The 18966-nt window shown below is 32.6% G+C and overlaps 1 pseudogene across 1 annotated transcript; it reads left to right on the top strand.

Annotated features, from left to right (window-relative positions):
* The first annotated feature begins 10582 nt into the window (after window positions 1-10582).
* Window positions 10583-12455, top strand: LOC104736531 (CBL-interacting serine/threonine-protein kinase 25 pseudogene; annotated as a pseudogene). The gene has a single exon (XR_015578408.1). The product of XR_015578408.1 is annotated as a CBL-interacting serine/threonine-protein kinase 25 pseudogene (transcript).
* Window positions 12456-18966: the final 6511 nt, after the last annotated feature.

Raw genomic sequence — 18966 nt, 5'->3', positions numbered from 1 at the left:
CCTTGCACACCACAGTACTGACAGCGCCCCTGATATGATACCATATAAATATATGTGCAAAGGATGATCTTATTACAATAAGAGGAAGAACTATATATACAAGGAGATGTACTACTAGGGCTTTGCACTAAAAGTAATTACCTAATCTACTTTACATATATAGTTGATACAATCAATGATATGATTGATCCTTAATAAAGATGATAAAAGAGGTTTTAAATTTGAACCAAGAGATAATCGGTTGGTTTGAGCAGAAAAACCAAAGTCTGATTGGGTCTGAATCTTATACGCTACTTAAAAAGATTTCAAGGGTATCAAAGTTTTGATTTTGCGCTGTTGGGAGAAACGAAGAAAGGGATCACAAGTCTTTGTTGATAAATTTATAGTCTGGAGATTTAAAAGAGACATAAAGAGTAAAAAACCCAATATAATTTGAGGATGAATGGAGAAATTCGTAAAATCAAAGGGTTGTCGACTCATCTCAAGTTATCGAGAACCTTCTCCTCATGATTTGTTTGTAGAAATTTGAAAGGAAAAGAAGTGTTTTATGTTGAAGAATCATTCAAGCAAAGGTGGATTTAACCTCGGGATGATGTCTTCTTTGTGGTTGATTTGAATAGAAGAAAAGTATTTCGGAGATGATTTTGCAAAATTGCTTGAAGTTTGTATTCTGGCTCGAATAGAGAATGAGATGATTGCTTAAGCAGAATCAAACTGATTCATGGAGAAACACGAGGCTATAAGGGAATTGTGAAATCAAAACAGAAATTTTGATTTTGATCAGATATAGTTTCTGAATACGAGAAGTCAAGTGGTGAGAATGGCGATTGTGATTGAAGCGAGGATTCCAGAGATTATTTGAAGAATTGACTGTGTTATTTATACCATTCGGTGATAAGCAAGCAAAGACGTATGTTGAATCAAAAGGTTAAATCGAGCTCCAATTTTTAAAGCAGAAGGAGTTTGTTTGTGGCTGTATAGGAAGAGAGTGCTATTGGAACCATAGCAGGTGTCGAGGAAGGGATCAAGGAGTTCAAAGTTAAGATTTTGGAATCCGATGCTTAGGAAATGCATTATCAACAAAAAAATAAAAAATAAATAAATAAATAAAATTAAAATAAAAAATAAATAAATCAACGGTCAAAAAGAATTGGTAGGGTGTGGTTCTATTTCTGGCCAAAAGAAGGATACATAGATTTTTCCTTATGGAATCTACGAAGTCCACAAATCAGTTCAAGTGCTTGTTAAGATTGGTCTGGTACTATTACAGGTTTGCTAAAGTTTTCCAAGTTGAAGAGGAAAGTTGGTACTATTACATCTTCATCTTGTTTGGTGAAGATGAAGAATATGAAGATTCCAAGAAAGCTCATGCATGAGTTGATTGAATAGAGTTCAAAAATCTTGATGAGTTCATGCTTATAAACTTAGTGGTGTGGAGCTAACTATGCTTAAACATGGAAATTTCAGAAACTGATCTAGATAGAAAGTAAACTGGGAGTCTGCATCTTGATTGGTTGAAGTATGATTTGGAAGTGTGTTGGTGTATGTGTCCTGAATTGGAATTTGTCTTAGCGGGACACGCAATCAACATGAGGGAGAAGAATGTTGAGCTTCATAGAAAGAGCTTTGGGAGAAGAAAACAAAGAGCGTGTTCTTGATCAGCTATTAATGGTTATTTTCATGAGAAAGAAACATGAATCAAAATATGGTTTGGAAAGATGTCGCTGGTATTTGCAGAGAAATCAAATAATGATGAAAAGAAGGTTGCAGGTTTTAAGAACATTTTTTCTTTCACGGGTTGCTACTTTCTTCTTCAATTACTTTGGCTACAGACTTTGGATTTGAGTTCTAAAAGTTGTTCTAGAAACTTGGAAACGAGATCTTTCCAATTATATAAAGATATTCTACTCATTCCTTGTGGCTTGACGGGAAATTGCTCTCAAATTTGGCTGTTTGCAGGCAGCATTATTTCGGATCTGTGTTGGGATTTTGGCCATAACTCTCAAACCGTAAATCGAAATCGCGATCTGTTTTCTCCTATGGCTTCGTATGACTATGTTTGATATCCCCACCAATTTTATTAATTTTCTGGGTTATTTTGCTACTCCGTTTATGCTCAACATCAAGAGAGATGAAGAAATTTAAGAGGTAGCAAGCACATGACTAGAATTGTTGGGTGTCAGTGACTGTAATATGCCATGAAAAAGAGAGAAGATTATTTTTTTTTAAATCTTAGAAGGATTACCAAAATTTGTTTCAAGATAGCAACTTCAGGAGAGGGTTTGGTGATACAAAAATAATCTGATCATACTGAAATTTTGTGGGGAGCTTGGTGCTATTACGTACTTGAGATTCAACGGTTAGATTGAAGTTTTCAATGGCTGGTTTGGTATTTATTCAAGCATGTTCAGTGTGTTTCAGGCACAGTGTTTCCCAAGTTTCAGATTTTTCCAGTTTCTGTGGTAATATCAAAAGGAGGACCAAATGAACTCAGAATGGAATGAAGTTTGGCAGAGATACTAAAGACATGTTGAACTAGATTCTGGTAGAAGGGAACTGGTTTTGGAATCTGGGAACCTAGTAGAATGATGGTGGTTCAGACTAGTTAATTCCAAGATTTTTAAAGCTATGCTTTTGCAAAGTTTTGTGTGGTGAATGTAAAAAGAGTTTCAGGGATCTGCAGTTTTTGAAGTTAGGCTTTCTTTCATCATGTGGTTCCATCGTTGGAGTTTGATGTGTCTGCAAAGTTTGTGCTCATTTGTGAAAAGAAAAATTGTTAAAACAGAAGCCTCAAGAACGTCTTTGGATTAGCTGATGTGAGATAGCTACAAGAAAAGCTACCGTTTTGGAGTCCGACATATCAGGTTCAAGTTTGCTGTAGAAGTTTCATTGAATCAGTTTGTGTGAGACAGCTACTATCATAAAGCAGTGCATAGAAAAATCTAATAGTTGATATTGGCTGCTATAATTTCTGGTAATGGAGTATGTTCCATCAGGGAGAGATAGAGAGAGTTGTGGGAGAGATAGTTGTTGGTTTGGATATGTGATGTTACAATCAGCTCGTGGCTGTTGTAAGAACTAACTCATCAGCTCACAAAGATCACTGAAACAGAGGTCTGTTGCAGGGCTACGAAGATTGTTTCAAGTAAAAATCAATAAAATAAACTTCAATTTTTATGATCAGAAGATGGGTACATTAAAGGCATAACAGCGGGTATAATTCAAGACTAGTCAAGTGCTATGCAATGTTGTAGTAGTCCAGATGGGTGAATTCAATATGTTGTTTGTTTTTATCTTAGTTTGCACTCAAGCTGGGGGAGAAGAGCAAAGAGCTAAGAGTTTGTAGCGAGCTAAGAGCAAATATTATGGGGGAGCTCTACTAGTGATTAGAGATTAAAGAATGTGCTTGAGTATCAAACTAAGTTAAAAAAGAGGGAGAATGAAAATGTTATGATCTTTCAAGAATGATACATGATGTAGCATGAAGTGAGAGATTGAAGGAGATTTAAAACGCAGTCATCAAGGGAGAGATTGAAGATATTGTGATGAATAGTTTTATAAGATGCATGGAATTGAACAACTCAATCACTAAGGGAGAGATTGAAGACGTTGTGCTAACTAGTTTTAATAGGTGCATGGATTATAAAACTCAATCACCAAGGGAGAGATTGAAGGTGTATGTGTTGACTGAGTTTTATAAGTTGTTCGAAACATGTCATGGGATTGCTACTAAATCAGGATGTCATACAACATTGTGATATATGATACAACAAGATAGAATCATCACAGATGTCTCATAGATGGTGTGAAGACAATGAGCAGAACTAACAAAGTTGTTGAGGCACTACTTGACAAAGTTGTTGAGGCACTACTTGACACAGTTGCAGTACGAACATATGTGAAGTTCCAAAGTAGTACAAGAGGTATTACATGAAGTTATACAGGACGCCGAATTGTGTGAGTACTTTAAAGAGTTGAAATACAGAAGTTTGGGGACAACTTGGACAAGCCAAGAGGGTCAGATTCAATGGAGATGGTATCAAATGTCTGAAGCAGTTCTTGTACTACTCCGACGTTAATAAAGGAAGTAGTACAAGAAGCTGAATTGAAGAGTTTGAGTACAGAAGCTTAAGGCCGACTTGGACAAGCCAAGTGGCGGTTGTTGAGCTGGATGAACATCTTGAATGGAAGATTCTTATTTGTTGTATAATAGCAAATTCCTATTTGTTGTATAATAGGAAAATTGTCAACCCTAGGGGTTGTACAATTGTTAATCTCCCAATTCCTATTTGTTGTATAATAGGAAAGTTGTCAACCCTAGGGGTTGGGCAATGAATATAAATACCAAGAGGGCGCTTCATGAAGACTTGCGCGCTTCAAGTTAGTTTCGAGAGATGCACACAAGATGTGTGGTGTCGCCCCATCATCAAGTTAGAGAGATCTTTTGATGGTATTCATCTAGAAAAGAAGTATAGGCATAGTAGTGTTTTTATCATATGCAGTTGTAATTGCTATCTTGTTTTAGTAGATTCGTTCTGGACTAGGTCCCGGAGATGTAGGAAAAACCAAACCCTGTTAACAAAGCTTGTGTATTTTATTTATTTTATGCACATACAATCTCGAAGTCGATCATACACGTACTTAAGTATAGAGAATCAGCTACAAATATGCGTTTTCAATTTCAACTTTCGTTGACCGTCGTTCATTTTTTTTTTATCCCAAGAAGAGGGAACTCTAATTCTTCTCTTCGTACCCTAGTTTCTCTAAACTCCAATGGCCTCTTTATTATCCGATTTGAAAAGCCAGTTGAGATAGATACAAAAAATCAAAATTGTGAGGAAAGTCATTGGCACATCACCGTCCAAGTCTTGTTCTGGTTCCTAAACAAGGTTACAATTGCTTCTTAGCATTTTATATTTACGCATATGGCCCCTAGAATAGATAAAAGAAAGAGAGAATTATCCATGGTAACCCACTTTAGTTAATGATTAGCCACCCGAACCTCTTTTTATTTTTATTGTCACACTAACTCATTTTTTGTGTAATGATTTTCATAATACCAAAAATATCTTTTGTCTTTTTTTTTTTCAAATGGCAAAGATATATGGTTCATAAAAAATTTAAAATTAAATTCCAATATCTAAATATTTATGAAAATATATTAATTGTTTAAAACCTAATATAATGAATTAACTTTGAATCGACTTTCTTCGTTCTCCACAACATAAGATCTGTTACGTCTTTCTCTTTTTGATTAGTTTATTGAATTTTTGGGTTCAATTATTGTTAATTATGAACCCCTATTCTTTTAATTACGTTTCATTAATAATTTTCAAAAATACCATTGAAAGGTAAAAGAGAGGTGGATACAATGCCTATTAAGAATTTTTTTTAAATTATTACCAAACAAGTCTCCTAGAATTAGTACAATACACCAGACTTAACCAAAGTCTATAGAACTATGCAGATTAGCTATATGTCTACTTAATATATTTTTAACGTTTATCAACAATGAGAAGATTTTACCGAAGTTTATGAATCTCCGTAGACTAACTATAAATCTGCTTAATATATTTTTGAAGTCTACTAAAAATACGAAGACTTAACAAAAGTCTACACAACTCCCCAGACTAACTATAAGTCTGCTTAATATATTTTGAAGACTTAACTTAAGTCTATACAACTCTGCAGACTATCTATAAGTCTGCTTAATATATTTTTGAAGTCTACCGTAAATACAAAATTTAACCAAAAGTCTATAAAACTTCGCAGATTAACTATAAGTCTGCTGAATATATTATTGAAGTCTACCGAAAATACGAAGACTTAACAAAAGTCTAGATTACTAAGCAGATTAGCTATAAGTCTGCTTAATATATTTTTGAAGTCTACCAAAAATACGAAAACTTAACAAAAGTCTAGATTACTTTGCAAACTAACTATAAGTCTGCTTAATATATTTTTGAAATCTACTGAAAATGCGAAAACTTTAAGAAAGTCTATAATACTCCGCAAACTAGCTATAAGTCTTCTTAATATGGCTTTGAATGGAAAGACAGAAAAATAACAGATCACCCTTTAATGTAGTCCTCCTATCACTAAGTTACTATTCAAGAATTTTTTTACTTTTAAAAGTTAATGCAGATGAACTGTGTGCAGTTCATATTTTTTTGTTTTTTTGTGATAAATGCAGGAGAAATACATGCAGATATGGTTTACAACTTTTTTGATGTTGTTCACCCTTGATCTGCACTTAAACAACCAAATATTGATCTAATCTATTTTGCTTGATCTACTTGAACCACTTGATATGCTCTGCCTGATATGCTTTCTCCATTCAACGCTATATATATTTTTGAAGTCTACCAAAAATGCGAAGACTTTATCGAAGTATATGAATCTCCGCAGACTAACTAGAAGTTTGCTTAATATATTTTTCAAGTCTACCGAAAATCCGAAGACTTTACTAAAGTCTATGATTCAGCAGAGTAATTAAGTCTACCAAAAATGCGAAGACTTAGGGGGAGGTATTGGTTTAGGATTTAGAAAGAATTTTAATGACTTTAAAAGTTAGGTAAATACGTTGTTATTCAATCAAGACTTTTTAAAACTCTTTAAAAATTTGGTGTTATTGGTTGTGGATTTGTAAAAAGTTATCTAAAATCTTAATAAATCTAGTGCTATTGGATTAAGAGTTTTATAAAGTCATTAAAAGTTTTATGTTATTCAAGTAAAACAAAAAAATCTTGGATTATTAATGAATTCAAATTTTATGTTATTGGTTTAGGATTTTATATCATTTTCTTCATAACAAAAGTCATGAAAACTCTTTCATCAAATAGAAAGATTTTACAAGATTAGAAAAAACAAATCAGCAAGATTTTAAAAAACTTCCTAAACAATCTCTTAGAATCCTTCACCAAAGTTTATAGAACTATGCAGACCTATAAGTCTGTTAAATTATATTTTTGAAGTCTAAAAAATTACCAAAGATTTTTGAAGATTTTTTATTAAAAAATATTTCCTTTTTCATTTGCTTCCCTTATTAAATGATTTCCTTAATTTTCGTTTTCAGTTATTTCCTTTTTTAAATTTTGTTTTAAAGTAATTTTCTGAATATTTAGTATTGTATGTGTGATTTTTACAATATTTATGTAGTTAAGAAGAAAAATGAATAATATATGCAAGGGTAATATAGTAAAAATGTGCTGTACAAATATTTTTTAAATCTTGATAGGTTATTTTAGTTGTTTCTAATAAATTGTAGGTTATAGTAGCAAATCTCCCAAAAAGAAAATTAAACTTTTTAACTTTATTTAATTATAATATTTCGTGTTTTATAACTTATGGTTCTTTTAAAAAAATTTCAGTCAAGTGGGTTTACCATGTGGGTTCTATTTCTTTAGATTAGTATGTCTACACTGTATCTTATATTACAAAAGAGATAAAATATACAGTATTACGTTTATATTACACCATCTATCAAATAACTTTGGTAACAAATTCCAACTAAAAATGTATTTTTCAAAAATAACTAAAAGATCACCAGAATATAAATTAACACATGTGTACACACTCAAATTAAACGAAATTAGATATTAAAAAATTGCTACTTTGCAGACATATTTTGTAATTTTTTTAATTCAATACTCTTTCATTTAATTTTTATTTTATTTTATTACATGCAAATTATTAATTTGTTTATATATTTAACAAATTTTTATAAACCATCATTGATAACTTTATTCTAAAGATGTATCATTGAAATAATATAAGCGTTTTGAAGGGTAAATTAATGTTCTCATAGAATCATGTTGTTGTAACTCCATTCTTGAAAACTAAATATCAAACATTGTAGCACATATAGGCGGACCTACGTTCAGATGAACGGGGTCAGATGACCCCCAAAAAATATAAAAATTAAAAATGTTACCGTGTATTCATTCCTGATTTTGGTTGACAATCAAATAATTGACCCTGTTAATGTGTGTTCAAATCTATGTTGAAGCAATGGTATATTTATTTTTTCTGTTTTGTTTATGTTATATATAGGCCACCCATCACTTTTCTTATTAATTTTTATATTTTTTTGTTATTGTTTTAGTTGAAAGTTTTTTGTAGACTTTTTTATATGGGTATTTTTACAGTTACTTCATAATGTTATTATATAGTTTTCATCAAAAAAAAAAATTACTATATAGTATGACTTCCTAAAAAAAAAAAATAGATCCGCTATAAGCACAATCTTGAATCTCTCTATACAGTAGTTGTCTCTAGACAATATCACACCATTATGCAACATGAGACAAAAATATATATATATATATATATTTTATTTCATTCAGTACCTGGACAATATATGTTATAGTCAGACGAAAATATGTACGTTTAAAAATTTAAAGATAATCCATAAGATAAAAATAAAATACTATTGAATAAGAAAACACCGACTAAAATTTATTTGATTTGGGTTTGATGCTATTTGTGTATCATCTTGTAAAAAGATCTTATATGGCAATGTTCTCATATTTTCAAAATGATGTGTTGGGTTTAGATTGATTCTACCCACACGAACTTTTCAAAATCATTAAATTTCAAAAACTTTTTCTCTCGAGTGTTAACGGTTACAGAAGCTAGCGAGCCACAAAAAAAAAACACATAAACAATGAATAAAAAATATATTATCGAACTCTATATATATACCAACGTTATTTCTCACATACTAATTTTTTTTTTAACTTTAATCCTCCAACATAAATATAATTTGGTTTTAATCCACTTAAAATTTTATTTGTTTAATCTTTGAATAACTAGTTATTATTTATTTTATCTATAATATTTCATTAGTATATTGCTGTTACTATTCTCTTAATTGTTTTTCAAATTTTGTCTCTAAGTGCAACTAAAATGTAATAAACCATGCAAAATCTTGTCATTGAGTGGGACTAATATATAATAAACCATGCAATCAACATCATTACAGATAATAATAAACTCTTGAGCCTTAATAACTAAGATCCAAAACAGCATGACGAAAATTGACTTGCATATCGTGTCCTTTGCAGTCGACATAAAAAACTTTATTATACAGATGCATATATAGTCATTAATAATGTAACAAGATTTGTTTTAAAATTGCTGGAGCCTCATAAAAAACTTAGTTATTCTACCAATAAAAATCTTCTTCAACTATAGCTACAAATGAATGCTACCATTGCGCCATCATTATTTGTTTTATTCGATATTTCAGTCAACAATATTAATCTCTTTTACCAAAAATCTTTGGACTATTGTTTCAAATTCATTTATATATTACGTCCTGAAATCCGATAGAGATATGAATGAATAATTAATAATTAAAGTATATGATTTTTTTTTGTTGGTGGTGGAATCAAAAAGTACAAGAACTAAAAAATGTAAACAATACTTTAACTCTGCCTAATATATCAAGTTCCTTTATTTGTTTTATTGGTTGTTTTTGAATTGTTCATGTATCATGTATTATGTAACATGTTTATAATAATATAATTGTTTGCACTTAACTCGTAATATATCTCGTCGTCTACTAAGAGTATATATAACAACAAATCAACAATAGTTTTAAGTTGCGTCGTTTTATTATATAGATGAATATACAATATTCAGTAATTGTTGGGTAAGATATATATTTGTTTTAAACAAGATTGGAGCCAATGAAAATTTTTAGTCATTCGCCTGAAAAAATATCTTCTCCAACTATGGGATACAGACAAATGCTACCATTGCGTCATCGTCATCGTGTTTATTCGAAATTTTCAGTCAATAATACTAATCTCTTCCACCAAAACTTTTGGACTATTGTTAGCTTTGGTACTTAACTTGTAACAAACAAAACTATAGTTTATTGGAAATCGTTCTTCCATAATCTACCATTATTCCATAATCCACAACGTTCTCCAAATAAACAAATTTAATCATCAAGATAAACTCTACAAATCAAAATCCGAAGTACACATTTATTGATAAATAAATTCAAATATATGTGGATGATAAATTTCAAAATAATCAGAATTATTTTTAGTTTCTACAATATGCATATACACGCTTTATGTGGTAAAATCATTTAGTAGATTATATGCAAACCGAACTGTGGGATAAGATAACAAAATAATATAATGTATTTAAAAGAAAACTTGGACCCTTTTTAAGTATAAATTTTTTTATCTTATCATATACTTACTTGTACGACTGTTTCTGATTATGATATTTGGCTTTAATTAATTAATGTATTAAAGTAGGCTCTAGACGATTGCATCATTTGCCCAACCATGTAATCCTGCCCTGATGATAGGGTGAAAAGGATAAGGTGGATAACATCCTCCTTATGTAAGTACAACAATTAAGGAGACGTCACAATAGTTATTTACATTAATAAAATCATTTTAAAAAACCAAAAAACATTAATACGTGTGGTTGAAAAAAAAACAACACATATTAATAAAATTATACTTATATGACAATAATCATTAATTTAATATTCATTGAGGTGTAACGGAAAGAGGAACATTAATTACTGTAAAATCACAAATATATAGATAGAGAAAGAATAACCCATTCACTCGTATGAAAAAACTTGCTTCTCAAAACCGCAGCAGATTGATTAAGAAAGATTCTTTCGTGTCAGCATCTCTTTTATTTACCCCACAGAATATTTTTACAAGGGGCCTTCTTCCTCAAACCGCCTCAAGTCCTTTTTCTTCATTTCTTATAACTATAACCCACCTTCAAGCTTATCATTCATCATACTCTCTCTCTCTCATTTATCTCCATATTGTCACTTGTGAGCAATATGCTGAATATGGAATCTTTCTATTTCTGTATATGCTCATGGAATCCAAACTTAAACTCATGTATCAACAACTTTACCCTCTCCTAAATCATTTCTCGTACATCAATAACCGTCTTTACCAATCGGCCCTAATGGAGGAAGAACAACAACAGCGTCGAGTTCTGTTCGGGAAATACGAGATGGGAAGGTTACTAGGCAAAGGAACGTTCGCAAAAGTCTATTACGGCAAAGAGACAACCACCGGAGAAAGCGTTGCAATCAAAGTCATAAACAAAGACCAAGTACTCAAACGTCAAGGTATGATGGAGCAAATCAAAAGAGAGATCTCAATCATGAAACTAGTTCGTCATCCAAACATCGTCGAGTTAAAAGAAGTCATGGCTACAAAGACAAAGATCTTCTTCATCATGGAGTTCGTTAAAGGCGGTGAGCTTTTCTCCAAAGTCGTTAAAGGAAAGCTTAAAGAAGACTCAGCTCGTAGATACTTCCAACAGTTAATCTCAGCCGTTGATTTTTGTCACAGCCGAGGCGTCTCTCACCGAGATCTGAAACCTGAGAATCTCTTGGTAGACGAGAACGGTGATCTCAAGGTCTCCGACTTCGGTCTCTCTGCTTTACCGGAACAGATTTTGCAAGACGGTTTGCTTCATACTCAGTGCGGTACTCCGGCTTACGTTGCCCCGGAGATTCTGAGGAAGAAAGGTTACGACGGAGCTAAAGTTGATATATGGTCTTGCGGCGTCATCTTGTACGTGCTTCTCGCCGGGTTCTTGCCGTTTCAAGATGAGAATCTGATGAACATGTACCGGAAAATATTCAAATCGGAGTTTGAGTTTCCGCCGTGGTTTCCGCCGGAAGCTAGGAGGTTAGTTTCGAAGCTTTTAGTCGTTGATCCTAGTAAACGTATCTCTATCCCGGCGATTATGCGAACGCCTTGGTTTCGTAAAAACTTCAACTCTCCGGTCGCTTTCAAGATCGACGAGCTCGATAACCAAAACGTAGAAGAGGATACAACAATAACAACAGCAACAACGCCAAAGTTCTTTAACGCGTTTGAGTTCATCTCATCCATGTCATCAGGGTTTGATTTGTCGAGTTTGTTCGAGAGCAAGAGGAAGCTTAGATCTATGTTTACGTCAAGGTGGTCAGCGTCGGAGATAGTAGCGAAGCTTGAAGGGATTGGTAAAGAGATGAACATGAAGATGAAGAGGACTAAAGATTTTAAAGTGAAGATGTTCGGGAAAACGGAAGGGAGGAAAGGACAGATCGCGGTGACGGCGGAGGTTTTCGAGGTTGCGCCGGAAGTAGCCGTCGTTGAGTTATGCAAATCGGCGGGAGATACTTTGGAGTATAATAGGTTGTATGAAGAGCAAGTCCGCCCGGCGTTGGAGGATATTGTGTGGTCGTGGCATGGTGATAATCATAACAATAATAATTATAATCATGTTAATTATGTTACTGATGAAAATTCTGGTAGTGACTGTTAAGAGAATGTGATGTAAAAACTGTTTAGTTTTTTTTTTTTTTTTTTTGTTAACCAGTTGTTTAGATTAAGGAAGTTTTGTAAATTGTGTAATATAGAAGTTGAGTTTTTTTAAATTTTATATGATTATACTTAGCTTTAAAAGACTTCATTTAATCATTTACATTATCTAGTATTTACTAGTAAGAGAGATATTGTTTTGCCTTATATGACTATCTAAAGTTGAAGAGAGCTTTGGAGCCACCATTGCAACATTTGTACCGCACCACAGAAGTTTGTTAACCACGCCAAAATTACGAATATCGTGTAATATATTAACCAAAACGTACTACAATCGATTGTTTATAGTTTATCCGACGATCTAAATTGACCATCCAACAACTATTCAAATCATATATTTTATGTAAATACAATTTTATTACATCGAGTAGTAAAAAAAAAAAAAAAAACCAAGTAAATAATAGAGGTTGGATGATGAAAAGTCTACTTCAAATACTCATATCTCAGGCACATACCACACATGTAAGCCAATATAAACTCTGAAATATTCATTCTCTGTTTTGTTGTTTATCCTTCATCTATTCCATCTGTTTTCCCAATATACTAATCTCCCACTAGGAGGAAAACATTATGCAGTAGGCGTTAATAACAAGAACTACTTAAAACTTTTTTTCTCTCTTTACAAGTTAAAAAAATTCTATGTAAATCACTAATGTCGAGCATATTAATGCCAATATGCCATCATAACAAAAATAGATTATTATTATTATTCTTAGAAGATAATTCTAGAGATTAGTGTGACAAGTGGACACGGTAACGTTTGTTGCGTGATAGAGGAAAAAGGTAACGGACAAAACTTGTAACATAATTGGATAGTTTGACAAAGAACAGGGCACGTGTTCGTGTCGTAGTGTGTCCGAAACGACCCACCTTTTCTCGTTTTCCAAAGTCAAAACAAATTAGTAAAAGAGTAATCACAATTTCCAAGGACACAGAGACGACAATAAGTTCTTGAACCGCCTTATCCCTTTAATTAATTTAATAACAGCAGGTATGATACGTTATGTAAGCTTGGACGAGGAGTCTGAGGACCAAACATTCTGAAAAAACGTTATATTGCGTTTATGCAGACATGTCCAGAAAGCGTGTAAATGCACAAATTATAAGTTCTACAATAACTTAGGATCCTTCAAGTGAGGTTCCTAGCTTTATAGAATCTTAAAGCAATTTTTTCAAATTTATGGTCTTAGTTTTTTTTTATATGGAGACATACCAATAGCCCTATTGCAATAATAAAGTATACTCTATAAATTAATATTCTTTATATTAATATTCGTTATAAATTAATAAATTATTCCAGTTTCGAATTGGATCAGTATAAAAAATGACATATTTTGATAAAATAATAAGATAATAATTTTTTTAGAAATTCTATATAAAAATATGGTCTCATCAATATCATAAATTAATAATCAAATAAACTAATATATATATATATATATACATATATATCTAAGAAAATTTGATGAGATATGACTCTATTGTTGTTTGCATATTTAAGAAAATCTAGTGAAATATGATTCTATTGTTGTTTGCATATTCTTGAATTTGCATTGTTGTTAGAGCTCATCTCTTATCTTTTTTTATTGTAATCTTCCCAAATCGCATCCAAAAAATTTGGAGAGTCATAGATGCGATAATTAATTACCGCAATATCTTCTTCCACTTCATCATTATTATGAAGGATAGTAGTAACAATCTTCTAAACTCTAAACTTCTAACATTTATCATTTTTATCTAGATAATCTAGTAAACAGTTGATATTCATCTTATTACGATAGCCAAGATTATAAATTAAAAAAATCTTTAAAAATGTGAATGATAACAAAAGTATCTTATTTTGTAATAGAAATTTTTTAAAATTATGAAAATGAGAAAATTTCTTCTTAAATTAATATTTTATTAATTTATCGATAAATTAATAATTAATAAAATTTCATGGTCCCGACCTTATTAATTTATAGAGGTTTTACTGTAAATATAATATATATTTATCTTAAAAAAAATGTTAAGGAAATGAAGTTGGTTGGTTAATTACATAAGAAAAGACCCTCTTTGAAGTCAAAATTTCTCCAAAATTCTCGGTCTCACAACACAAAAAGAGATGAAAAAAAATACTAACGACGATGGCGTGTTCATTTTGTTGACACAGGCGGCTGCGGAAAACGCAACCTTTTTAATCACTGCATCTAATCGATGTCTAAAATCAGAAACAACGTTTGCCGCAGTGTCATACCACAGATATCTGCAACAACTAAATGAACAACGATATCTGCAGCTACGAAATGAACAGACTCAATATGTAAAGATTCAGCAAACTTGAATAAATATCTAGATAATTTTCTTTGATTGCTAAGTAGATCTTCTGATCATTAGATTTTTATATTCATTGGAAGATGTTTGGACACAATATAAATTTTAGAACATTGTAAGAATGATCATCAAAATTAATATTACCCATAAAATTTTCTACCAATCTTGCATTGATCGGGGCAAACCCAAACACCTAAAATCAGAACTAACATGCTGACATAGACAAGTTTGAGGGAGAAATATCTGTTTGGCATGCTATTGATGAGAGTCAAACAAAAATTATACACTAATTTTTGTTTTCTTTATTTTTTTATAATTGATTTATTCTTTTTTGTAAAAAAAAATAATCAATTTTTCTGTAATAAATTTTGATTATATGCATATAAATATTACATTGACATATTTTGACTATACGAAAATAACCTTAGATGGGAATGTTTACAAAATTACCTTCGATAGATTTTGATTCATCTATATTAATCAAGAGTTTAACAGTTGTTTTTCATTTATTACTATTTCTTTGTTAAAGTATTATTGAGTATTAACCGTAATTGTATTATTGACATTTCTATTATATTATATCGCATTATTTCTTAAAACTTAATCGTGATATGCAACATATTTATTAAGTTATATTTTATTTAATATTAAAAACTAACTACATATTGTCAATATATATCTAACCACATATTCAACATCCACGAACCAAATTATCGTTTTGGGGTGAGTATCAATCGATACCAAGGAGGTTCTAAATTTGTAACGTCCGTGTCCCAAAAAAATATGAAATATTGAAGTTTATATCGAGAATTGGAATGGGGTTGGTTTAATTTCCGGTTGGTTTACTAAGCTGGTCGATTTATTAATTAAATTAAAGAATGGTTTAATTAAATCTGGTTTAGGTAAATCTTGGTTTAATTTAATTAAACCAGAAACTCTATTATCTATCAAGTGACGCCTCTACCTCCTTTCTTTTGGGTGTGGTTGTCGACATTGTTCTAGTCAGAGATAGAAAGAGAATGAAAGAGAATTCTTGGTAATTTGGTGAGAAGGAGAAAGAGATCAACAAAACTTTATTTTAGAGTGAAGGAGAAGGAGCAGAATCGATAGGGTTTGAGAGGAAACAGTTTCGACATATCAAATCCTTGTCAAAGTTTCGTGAGACACGTTTGCTCCGACGCGAGTTGGGACCATCGGGTATTGTAACAGAGATCGTGGTTTCGTCTAGTTTCTGATCGGCACGAGATTTTGTGGGACGCTTCTTGACGTCTCGGGATAGCTTTTCACCGGAGAGATTTGATAGTTAATGGTTTGTTTTTATATTAGGGTTTCGTCTTTGAGACTGTTGTTTTCTGATGTTTCTGTCCAGTTTTGCTATAAAGTCGTTTTTGGTTGTGTGGCTTGTTGTAGGGCGTTGCTGGGCTGTTGCAGATGTTAGGAGAGTCTCAACTTGTTTTTTTGTTGTTATTATCAGTTTGATAACGAAACAACCTGACCCGTTTTTTTTTAATTAATATATAATAAATACACTACAGCTAGTGGTCTCATACTCATTAGCCACCTAACCTCAAACACAACCAACAGCGGAAATAATAGATACCAATATCCAATAAATAATAACGAATAACCAACATTAATTCCAAATCATAAACTAATGATCCAAACAGCATAAACCAGAGAACCAGCAATCCTAAACAACATTCTAGGACTCAACTCTAGCAAACTAACAAAAGCCAGACAACCAAGCAAACCACTAGAACATCTTCCTCTTCATTGCCTTGATTCCACGATCACACTTTGCCTTTACCTGCACCACAAACACAAATTGCAATGCATGAGTATTTTGTAAACACTCAGTAAGGCAATCCTCCCATCTACTGGGCTATACACACAAGCATCAATTGACGCATGCTCGACATCACGCGGAAACCCTAATTGCATCGACCGACGCCTCCACATGGCATCGACCGATGCTCCTAGGTCAATCCGCGCCGTCCTCGCACTTTCATCGACCGACACCATCAGGGACCAGCATCGACCGACACAAGGTATGCATCGATCGACATAAGGTTAACGTGCATCGACCGATGCTTCCACTTGCATCGATCGATGCATGCTTGACATCACGCGGAAACCCTAATCGCATCGACCGACGCCTCCACATGGCATCGACCGATGCTCCTAGGTCAATCTGCGCCGTCCTCGCACTAGCATCAACCGACGCACATAGTGCATCGACCGATGCACATGCCGAGCATCGTTTTCTCCGAAGCTTCTCGCCAGATCTTTGTTCCTGCAACACAAGAATCGATCCCAAGCCACAAGAAAGCTTCCTAACGCCTCAAACAACATTCTAACAAGCCTAACAACACGGAAACAAACAGATCAGGGTAATCTCCAGCTTAGATAAGCCATGGTCATGCACTTACCTTTGCCAAGAAGATTCTGAACCTTAATCCCACAGGAAAACACTTCTAGAAGCCTCCTACAACGTCCTAAGCCTTAGATCTCACCAGAAAAAGGCACCAATCCACATAAATCTCCAAGAACACCAAGAACACTCTTCTCTCTTATCTTTTCTCTCAAAAACGGCCAAAGTCGTCTAATGAGACAAAAGAAACGACTTAAGGGTTTTTCCCCTTTTCTCTTTGCCCTAAACGCAGCGTATAACTTACGTCAAAACGCAGGAAATTGACCTGCATCGACCGATGCTCCTCCAGCATCGATCGATGCACATCCCAAACCGGGATTCCGGTTCGCGGATGTTACAGATAAGGTGAGTGCGTGATCATGAGCTTATATGAGCAATTGAGCTGTATGATTTGTTTTGTGTGATGATGTGTAGGTGTGGTGAATATGTTATTGGATGTTCTGTTTGATGGCTGGTTTGTTATGTTTTATTTGTGGCTGTACTCTTGATTTGGTTGTGTGTATAGCTCGTAGATGGGAGGATCGCCTCAATGGGTATTTCTGGTAATTCTCACGCATCTCATTGTGTTTGTGGTACAGGTAATATGTAGCGTGGAATCATGGTGATGAGGAGGAGGATGATCTAGGGTCTCGGTTGTATTATTGGTTATGTTATTTTGTTGTTGGAACTTTGGTTAAGATGCTAGTTTGGTTTATGTTTCCGTTGTGCATGTTCATGATTGCTTTATAATTATTTGTTGTTGGTTAATTGTTTGGGTTGTAATTAAATATTATGAGGTATTTGATTAGATTATTATTATATAAAAAACAGGTCGGATTGTTTCAAAATTACTCAATAAAACTCAACTATCTACAAATCTCGAGTAGTTTTTACTCAAATTTACTAAAAAAAATAGCTTAACTACTAAAAAATATCTAAAATAACAAAAAATTTCAAATGTTTTGGACACTTATTACAAAAAATATAAATATTGCTAATGTATTATTACTATATCATTATATTGTGGGTATATCCAAGTTCGAATTTTTGGATATTGAGGTATAGATCCCGTTCGGATATTTTGAAATTTCATATTCGAGTTCGGATCAGATTTTTTGGGTCGGTTTTCAGATCAGATCCTCAGACTCAGATAATTTACCCTTGCCTACTTCTTAATAAATATTTTTATTTTATAATACGTAAACAAACATTTTTCAACTTATTATTCATTATTGGATTACAAAAATTATGTATTTATTATAGGTTTCAATTTAAAAAAAAAAAACTGAGAGTAAAACTTAGGCAAATGTTTTTATTTACTGGACTAGTATATTTAAAACAATCTGACCCGTTTTTTTAATAATAATAATATAATTAAATACCCCATAATATTTATTTACAATCCAACCGATAAACCAACAATAACCCAACATACACAGCGGAAGACATATAAAACCAACTCCAATATATTAAAATACAATACTAATCATAACCAATATAAACCAACAACCTAGCATAATTATAACAAGGTTCCAACAACAAAATAACATACACAGCATAACAACCGACAACCTAGATCATACTCTTCTTCATCGCCGTGATTCCACGCAACACCTTACCTGCACCACAAACACAATGAGATGCGTGAGTATTACAAAAAATACCTAGTGAGGCGATCCTCCCATCTACAAGCTATACACACAAGCAAATCAAGAGTACAACAAATAATATAAAACATAACAAACCAACCATTTAACAAAACACCCAATAACACATTCACCACGCCTACATCTGGTGCATTTAGAAAGGTTACCAAAAAATTGTGTAAGTGGTAAATTACATCATTGGTAATTACTACATAATGGAAAATTC

The sequence above is a fragment of the Camelina sativa genome, chromosome 13 (assembly GCF_030686135.1).
Source record: "Camelina sativa cultivar CO46 ecotype springtype chromosome 13, ASM3068613v1".
NCBI classification, from domain to species: Eukaryota; Viridiplantae; Streptophyta; class Magnoliopsida; order Brassicales; family Brassicaceae; genus Camelina; species Camelina sativa.
This window is presented reverse-complemented; position numbering and strand designations above follow the sequence as displayed.